This window comes from Coffea arabica, chromosome 1c, assembly GCF_036785885.1.
Source record: "Coffea arabica cultivar ET-39 chromosome 1c, Coffea Arabica ET-39 HiFi, whole genome shotgun sequence".
Classification (NCBI taxonomy): domain Eukaryota; kingdom Viridiplantae; phylum Streptophyta; class Magnoliopsida; order Gentianales; family Rubiaceae; genus Coffea; species Coffea arabica.
Window position 1 is genome coordinate 39,452,827 of NC_092310.1, and position 10,210 is coordinate 39,463,036.

A 10,210-nucleotide genomic window follows, 5' to 3' on the forward strand; every position below is an offset into this window, starting at 1 on the left:
AAGTAATCTTCCATCCCATTTAAGAATATTTAAATGTACAATTTATATTCCAATTACATCACTGCAATGTACTAAAATGAACCCCTCCCCCCTCCCCCCAAAAAAAAGAATAAAAGGGAGGATGAAATGCTTTATATTCCAATTACAAATCACCTTCTGCAATTAATCACTTTAAGAAAAATCTCAAACACTTCCCCTCCTCTTTTGCTTCAAAAGGGAGGATGAAATGCTTTAGTCTTCTCATAAAATTCAAATGTTAATTGCTTTCACCTATTAAGCCAAGTGCCCCCAATCTTGTTTATACTTCTTGAACACCAAATTCCACAGGACTAGTACTCGATTAGTTATAAACCCTTGTCAAGATTCCAGTTTCTGAATGCAACTTACTTCTGGAAAACCGAATTCCACATGACTGGGAACTCAATTAGTTATACACCCTCGTCAAGATTCAAGCCGATTGCAGATGTCCTGCCATAGAATGGGAAACAGTGAAGAAAACAAAGAAAGGATTCATTTACTTTTCATACCTCTCATTGGTTGGGACAAAAAGTAATATTAGTCCATCATATTATACTAGTCCAATACCTCATCGAGACAAGAAAACGCGTTATATCATTTCTTGGGTCATCCACGTGTTTTTACTTTTCCTTTTTTTTTTATGCTTTTGCTTTTGGGTACATATACATCATGATTTTTAGATTTTTGGCAAAAAAAAAAACATTTTTGAATAGTCATTACATTTTATATTGAAATATGCTCATATAGAGACAGAAATGTCCATTATATATAAACTTATAAAATCACACAAGTCAATATGCACAATTAATAATTCTCTATTCTCAATAAGTTCTAAACTGTTGATTTAACTTTTTTATTTAGACAAAAAAAGTCGATCGGGGCGATTATTAAGTATATCTAGTAGTTGAATCCAAAAATCTACTTGGACACACGAGAATTCCACTTGATTTTATTTAACGTGTCAAGTGGACTCCACTTAACATGTAAATATGCAAATGGAATCCTTATATATCCACAAGAAGCTTCACTGTTGATCTTGGACTAACTACTAGTAGTTGTTTCGAGAACCGACATACAATTTCTAGTTTAGTTTAGTTTTTGGAGTATAATTAACATTTCTTTAAGAATAATGTAGCACAGAGTAACACCATACAAGAAATAGTAGTATTTTCTCGTGAATATGATGTATTTAGTGGAGTTCTTATTGGAGTTTAGTATAGATTTTTGGGCTTTGCTTTTGTTTGGACAAATGACTTGGGATTTTCCCTTCGATTTTGATCTAAAAATTGACGACTCACCTAAATAAGAACTTAGGCAGGTAGAGACTATCGGCATGGACTTTGGATCCCCAACACTTTCGCCATCGAATGGATTCTACTACTACTACTACTTTTTTTTTTCCTTTTTAAATTCATATGACGGGGGCCCACAAAGCTTCACAGAAAACACACTGCCCCACACGGATTTAAGACTCGATTTTCCTGGAGTCAGTTGCTTTGCTCATTGCCCTCTGTACTACTATGAGATTGCGGGTGGGGTCCCCAATCCCCATATGGTGACCGGCAATTTGCAATTTTCCAATGTTTTTAAACTCGGACCGGTCAGTGAACCGGAGAGGTTGCCGGTTCGCGGTCCGACCGATTCGACCGGTCCAACCGGCCGGTTCACAGGTTCACTGTTTTTTTTTTATTTTTTATTTTTAAGTGTTAAGTACTAAACAGGTTTAATTCTACACTTGAACTTTACCAACATAACTTAATTTAAGTTATGATAATAATAAATTTCCTAAAAGTTATACATAAAACATGGAATGATAAATATAATTAAAATATCATAATTCATCACAAGTTTTCATAAATTCATTATAAACATAAATAGATACAATCCAAATGTTCACCAATTATCACAAATAAAAACACAAAAAATAAATAAATTAAATATTGAAATTCTTTTACAACCCTTAAAAAAATTCATAAAAGAGTTCAAGTTAAGACAAATAATTTGAATAGCAAACTTTTATGAGTGGCATGATAAGCAACCACAGCACCTTCACAATTTAATCAACTTAAGCTGAAAAAGTTAAAATTTTATTATAAAAATATAAATCTAATTGCTCAAATTAAAAAAAACTAAAAATTTTTGAAAAACAAATATACAGTTAAACACATAAAAAATTAATTGCTACTAAACATTACTAATTAACATGTTATATTAAATTCAATGATCCTATACCATTAATTATTTTAAATTCAATTATCAGTAGCTTCGATTATGTGCTAACTATCATATTTTTGACCAGCCCAATGTTATTATTTATAATTCTTACCCAATTCCTACATGGATGTGCACTACTTTTGCAAAAATTTCATCATTAATTAATCAAATAAAAATAAAACAAAAAATGAGGGAAACATATGAAAATTGAGGGGAAAAAGAAGAAAATGCAAAAAAATCAACTAAAGATAATAATATAGAAAAAAAAACCTTGAAAAGAAAAAAATTAAACTTACCAAGATGTTGGAAAACAAGAAAAGTCGAATTTTCAACTTGTTTACAATCTGCTAAAGATAATAACCTGATAATAATGGTGAAGACTTGAGAAAATCTTGTTGTGGATATTTGGGTTAAAAATGGTTAAGAAGAAAAAATTGAAAAAAAAAATAAGAGAAGAACTTGATGTTTTAATATATTTTTTAGTCAAGTAGAATTCTCAACAAACTTAACTACAGTCTAGCGGTAAGATTGTCATATGCAAACTTGGAGACTCGAATTATGGCTACACCATTCTTGATATTTTGTTGAAAAATTTAAAAAACCGCCGATTCACGGTTCTTAACGGTTCACACGGTTCATCCGGTTCGTCCGAGTTTCAACGGTTCTCCATGAACTTCCGGCTTTAGCATTAGACCGGACCGGTGACATGGCCGGTTCGCGGTCCAACTGGTCGAACCGGCCGGTCCGGTCCGTGTGAGAACCCTGAAAATAGATATATAAGCCAGTGCATATTTCATTTGCATTTTTTTTATTCCTTAATAATTTCTAACATTACCTTTACTTGTTCGCAATTAAGTACGTAAAAATAGATTTATGAAAAAAATAATATAATTTTCCTAAGTTATGAAATTTCTTGGTTTTGCTAGACTAAATTAAAAATCTTTAGTGTTAGATTAATTTTTCGCCTTAACATAAAATGTTAGAATACTTAATTCCTTTATGCTAAAGTAATGATAATGGAATCGATAGATTTACTATCTTTAAATAAATTATTTAAGTTCCTATGATTAATTCCAATTAGTTGCTAATGTTAAATGTTAATAGGAATTTCCGCGTTAAGATAAAAATCAATGAATTTTAGATAAATATGATATTCCTATACTAAACATACTTAAGGCATGAAAATTCGATAAATATATCCTTATCTTTCTTTATTTTTATAATAAGTGCGTAAAAATAATTTTATGGGCAAATTGTCGCACTTGTATGAAATTATTATTTCACTTTACTTTATATTACTAAATCGATAAATTTTGTGTAGGATAACTTTAATTCTTGAGAATAAATAATTGGAGATGCGGATAATTAAGTTAATCGCTAAATAATGTTAGGAACCTTAATATTTAAGTTTAATCGATATTTATTCGATAAAAATGGTTAAGTATATTGGGGGGTTATTAGGCGTTCAAATCACTCTTGAGGATAAATCTTAGAAATTAAGTTGAGATTAGGAAACAAAGTGAAAAGACTAAAAGACCCTTACAATTCCATGCGAAACCAAACGACCCCTATGACAAAATTCCCATCACCGCAACTTCGACCAATTACATTTTAACCAATTCGATACGCAAACCTTTCGTAAACCGCGGCACCACAAAACCACTTGATCAAATTCACACTACATCTCACAACCATTTCAGCCGACTCTTTCTCTGCACAAGCCAAATCCGCAATCCATTGCACTCCAAATACCACGATACCAACCACTCTACTCTTTCATTTTTGATTCACAACAAAACCTCATTTCTTCCCTGCCTTGTCCGAGAGCATCCGAGAGAGTGAGAGAGCTGCTGGAAATTTTTGGTCCTGCCGTGAGTAGAGCAAAGCCAGGAAGGAGAATCTGCAGGAAGCTACACCATCTCACCTTCATCCGCAACCCAATTCCAGCCGCAACTCAAACCAGGACCACGTCTGAACTTGGCCGAGAGTGAGGGAAGACATTTCTGGAAAATTCGTGTGAGGGTTTAGCTATTAGCTGAGGTAATTTCTGAACTAAATAAGTTAATTGCTAGTGAATGAAGCCATATCAGAGGTTGTATGGGTTGATTGTGTAGTTGGATGATGAAATCAAGAGTTGAGAAAAAAATTCTGTTTTGGCTTGAAATTTTTGCCGAGAGGTTTCTTGATTAATGTAGCCTGATTTGGTTTAATGTTGTTATTTAAGCTTATAACCATAACTAGTTACTTAATCACAAGTTAATTAGGTTCTGCTTGCGGCTAATTAGTTAGTTAAAAAAAAATGAAATCAAAGAGAAATCTGCCAAGCATGTTCATCCGAGTCAGGCAGGAAAATTTTTGAAAATTTTGATGTTCATGGTTGTTATGTGAACTTGATTTCCAAACTGGAAATGTTAATCAGTGGTTAAGCATATGCATATTGAATTTGAGCTCCTAACACCTTGACTTAACCAAGGAAAATCTGGTTTTAAAAATCATTTTTATTTGCTGGAAAATTTTAGCAAAAGCCGTGAGGTTTAAATCTGGAAATTTTGGGGGTTTGTAACCATGACTTAAACTCAACTCTTGATCTGGAAATGTCTATTGTCTAGTTAAGTATTTGTAATTAGGAGTTGAGAATTTAAAAGCATGTTTTAAACCAGAAAATGAAACGAAAACAGAAAATTTCTTCATGCACGATTCACGTAGCTTGTTGAACAGAATTCTGAAATTTTTGGAGCGTTTGAACCTGCTATTCGAATTCGACTTTCAACCAAAAATATTAATTGGTTAGCCAAAGGTTCACATGATGAAGTTGAGAATCTAAAACCATGTTTAGCCGAGGAAAAAATTTGATTTATAAACACCTCAATGCTGGGGAAAAAAAAAATTTCTGGAATAGCCGAGAGGCTTGATCAGAAAATTTCAGTTGTTTTCTTTTGAACTTTAAATTATTTCTGGATTTTTCCTTGGAATTTTAATGGTTGAGAAATGCAGAGAAGTTGTAAGCCTTAAGTTGTGTAAGTCGGTTAGCAATGAAAATATTTGAGATATATGGAATAGTGGAACCAGAAAATGTGAGTTATACATGTGGAAATTTTTGTGTGATAGCCAAAGGGTAAGTTGGAGCCTTAACTGGATTTTTTTTTTATTTGTTCCTTGAAACTTGATGGATGGAAACGCCTGGAAAATATTGTTTTGGAGTTCTACAAGAAGTGTATGGATAGGTTAAATAAAAACATGTTGGTGTTAAAAGAGAAAAAGGAGTTTTCACAAGTGAAAAACTGAAATTCCAGATTTTTGGATATCTCTGACCAGTCTCAATGAAATGGTTATATCTTGGTGTGGAAAAATCCGTTTAAGGCGCCGTCAGTGGCGTTCGAAACTAGAAACATAGGTCTTTGTCCTGTAAAAATTTCATATTTTTCCTCCATGTGTACTGTTGCCGGTAAACCCTCAAAGTGGACTGTTTGGACGGATGTCCTGTTTCTTCGTGAAACTGAAATTTGGTTTGGATGGATATTTTAGCTTACTTGTGGTATAAATTCTTGATTTAAATTGTGGATTGGAAGTAATTGATGTTGTCAAGGGCTAATGATTGATGAAGCCTTGGCCATTTGAATGACTTTATAATTACTACTGGAAGACGAAAGAAAATTTCTGGAAAGTCTTGGAAGCTTTACTTTTATTTTTAATTGCTTATGATGGGATTTCTGAAACCAAGTGCTAATGATTGATGAAGCCTTGGTTGATTTATTGAAAATTTATTGAAGGTGGGCTCTATGAATTCCCACCCTGAATGGATAACTGAATTGCTGAAATTGTTTAGACATCTGCGCTACTATTTTGTAAAACTGTGAGTTGATATAAATTGTTGAAGCACAGGGCTATGAATTAACGAGCCCTAGTGTTATTACGGTTTAAGTTCTAATTGTGCAATATTGAGAAAATGTGATTTTTGGATTGGAATCGAAAATGTGAGAAGTTGTACCAACCTTGTGACTCCAAGTAAACGCTTGACTAAGTAATTGAAAAACATTTTGCTCTAAGTCTTGAACGGTACAATTTTAGCATAGTACGACTAAACATAGTGTCTAATATTATATATATTTTTTTTTGACTTAAAAACTTGGGCAACATGACTTTTAACCCTTAAGTTAGACTAGCCTTATTTATTTGGGAAAAATAACTCTCCAAGACTTAAAACCTTAGTTTGTTTCAATTTCCTTCCTTCTTTATAAATCGTTTAAGGCTAGTTGTAACTAAGGAAAAGTTTTAAAGGGTGAGTCTTGATCACCTTAGCTATATGTATAGAAACTCGCTCGGCAAGAGAGACATTATTTTCTTTTAGCAAAACAGCTTTAGCAACGTTTGTATAAGAAACCTTATCTTGAAGCCTTAGCAATAAATTTTGCAAGCACCACCACTCAAAAGAACTTTTTCTCAAGGTATACTCTTAGCCTCGATATTAAATAGCTTGCCGACTTATTTTAAGAAAATAATAATAGTATTTTCTTTAAGAAAAGTATTCCAAGGAAAAACTAAAGGAAACAATTCTTCTACTTTCGTCAAGATTCAACCTATGGAGATTCTTGATTTTTCCAAGGGAAAGTGAACTAGTAGTATATTAGATATACCTCTATATCTATAAGCTTAAAGACTGAGTAGAAACTTATAGTTTCAAAATTTGGTTTTTAGGATACTGCGAGGACGCGGAATTCGATTCCCAACTTGATATCTAAACTTCACTCTGGGTGAGTGTCCCTGCTTGTTCTATGCTTAACCGTTTAAAGTGCTTTCTTGACTTGATATGTGATAATTTGAAAAATTGGTTTCTGATCCATCGAAGTGAGCTGTGTGTACTTTATCGCACTAGCCGTTCGAGTGGTGACTTGTGCAAAAACATTTTTCTTCTGAATCCATAAATCTAAAATGTAGTTGCGTCGTTGGGTGAATCCCTCGACTTCTGTATCCAACTATCATAAATCTAAAATGTAGTTGCGTCGTTGGGTGAATCTCTCGACTTCTGTATCCAACTACCATAAATCTAAAATGTAGTTGCGTCGTTGGGTAAATCTCTCGGCTTCTGTATCCAACTACCATGACGGGTATATCTCGAGTATACTACGTCCTTAGTCGGTGAGCGGGCCCGGGACAGGGGTATGAAAGGTGACGGGTTAGGATCAAAATGAGTGAATGTACATGGTCTCTAAGTAGTGAGAGTTGACGGAGGGTCAACTACGATGAATGGTGTTCAAGCGAGGAAAATGGCTCCTGAGAGCCCCTGTATCCTACCTTGTGCTGTTATACGCTTTCCTAACTGTTTAAATTTGCTGAGTTATTATCCGCTGTTTGTTATTACGTGATTGCATGTTTTGGGGCACCACTGAGCTTTAGCTCACCCCACGTTTATTGTTTTCCTTAACAGGTTCTGGAAACTGAAAGCTGGACACTTACTTATGTTTTTCTTTTGGATTGTATTTGAATATTATGACTTATTCTGTGGGCTGTAATGTGTTATCTGGGATAATGTATTTTTCCTTTTTGGATTGCCACTTGAAGCTGGAAAATGTGTAAACCCTAATTCGATTACTTAGTTTGTAAGTTTGTAATAGAGATTTATGGATTTTATCTATCCGGTTTGTTACAACTTATTTCTTTGATACGTAGCATGTAGGACGTTTAAGGGCCTCGACTGGTTATTTTTATCACTGCTATCTCTGAAGTTAATGTGGTTTTAAGGATGATCTTATTCGGGGAAAATTGTTTTGTAATATATTAGGTTATTCTTCGAAAGGTTCGGGTTAGATTGCTCGCATGAGTCCTGGCGAGAGTTGGGCAGACGGTCCGCCAATCCTTTGGTTCGCCTCAGGGGGAAGTGGGGTCGCCACAGTCCGGTTCTGAAAACACTGCAATTTTCAACTCTCACAGTTTTGCCCTGCTGCGTCCGGCGCACCTGCGCTTCCAACGGTTTGAATGGGTCGTGTCATTTCGTCTTTGATCTCAGCCGTCTCTTTCAAAAATTATATGTGTTTTTTTTTTCAAAAAAAATATTTTTCAATTAAACAGTTTTTTTAAGTGTTTTTTTTCCAGACTTTTAAAGTTAGTTAATTAAAACCTTCAAATCTTACGAGGGAGGGAGAAAAGGAATAGGAAAGGCTTGACGGTCAGAACCTAGGAAGGAAAAGTTTTTGTTCTTAGCTCCGCATAGTTGATGCTATGTTACTAAAACATGAAAGAATATGAATTGATAGTCTTGGTAGAAAAATTTTAAAATATTTTTTTAATACATTTTTCAAACGTCATTGTATTTCACATATATTACATTATTACATTATAATTTTCTACAAAAAAAAATAAACTTAAAAAGATGGCAATCCAAATGAGACTGAAATCAATTTTTATGTGTATGACTTCTTAAAACGAAATTCCTAAAGTATATATATATATAGGCTAAGAGTTTATGTCTGATAAAAGAGGGTGCAATTCGACAATCTTTCAGATTTTTTTATAGCCGTCCAATTGAAAATTTGAAACTGAGTTATCTATATAAGATAAACATAAAAGAAAAGATTTAAGCACTATTTAAATTGTAAACTGAACCAGAGTCAATAGATTAAGACCCGTTAAGAATTTGGTGTGGTCTGCCTTTTGGTGGACAGTTTTACTGCCATTAATCCATCACTTGTTTATCCCTCTTTACATTTCAGTTTCTGCGTGAAACTTGTAATTAACCTTCTAATACCAAATCAATATGTGTGTAGACTGTACACATAGAATATTATTTGAGATAATTTTTATTAAAAAATACTATAATATATTTTTTATATAATGTATGTAATATAAAAATAATTAAAAATATATGTATCATACGAGCAAATAAATTTACGTAAATAATTTATTATCCAGACACAGTAGTCTTTACCGTACGCCTGGAAATTGGAATGGGAGGGGACGAAAAGAAAAAGCTTTGACACAGTGACATGCAATGGCTCCTCACATCTTTTCTTCTGTGGATGAACGAAAAAATCCATTTGCGTTTCGATTGACAAGGTACCAGCTATCCGACATAGACGGGTTATTCTTGCTTCGAACACAAGCATTTCCATAACTATTGATGATGTCTCTTCGGGGACATCCGATAACTATTTGATGGTGGGGTTTTGATGGTTTCTCTGCCTAATTTTCTAGATACAAAATGATACGAAAGTGATTCTTGTAACGGGTGTTAATTTGGCTCGGCACTCGTAAGCATATTTAAATTACACTTAATTTATCATGTAATTTCACACATTCACATTTATTATTACTGTATTTAGACCATTTTTTTTCACATTAATTTTAATTTTGTAAAAATATAACATCTGAAATCTCTCTTAACGAGTGCTCCTACGTTCATATAAAATAATAATTAATGTCTTTTGGTATGATAGTTTTGTCACAAGTACCTAATATTGCATTTCAAGATTCTTAAAAAGGATCTACATGTTTGATGTTACTCTTCATCCTAGTTAAGATTGAGGTCCTGAAACTTTTTAATCAACCAAGATTCAAGGTTCTACAAAATAGTGGTGGAAAAAAATGGCATTGCATTTGTATAATCTTCCGTGTTCTGGGTGCTCCAATGATCCTTTCCATTAGCAACTAATTTTTTTTTTTTGAAAAAAGATTACAATTCAAACAAACCCAATTGTTTGACAAAATTTCTCAACTGCTTTGTAATTCCAAGAATTCTCAAGACCAACATAGAGTTTAAAGGCGAGAATCACAACTCTGACAGTAAAGGATTATATTAATTAGTGCGTTTGGATTGTTGAATTATCTCAAATAATATTTCACTTCCATCATAAACATATTTTTTCAATATACTTTTTTTTAATATTTTCAACTGCCTTTTTATCTCATATACATCACATCACAAAAGTGTTACGGTAATTATTCCAAATAATACTCTATCCAAACACTTAAACTCGGACCGGAG

General features: G+C 33.3%; 1 long non-coding RNA gene across 1 annotated transcript; it reads left to right on the top strand.

Annotated features, from left to right (window-relative positions):
• The first annotated feature begins 3,874 nt into the window (after positions 1-3,874).
• LOC113715221 (uncharacterized) lies at positions 3,875-7,883 on the top strand. The gene is made up of 3 exons (XR_003453869.2): positions 3,875-4,272; positions 6,928-6,983; positions 7,658-7,883. It is a non-coding gene; the product is annotated as an uncharacterized lncRNA (long non-coding RNA).
• Positions 7,884-10,210: the final 2,327 nt, after the last annotated feature.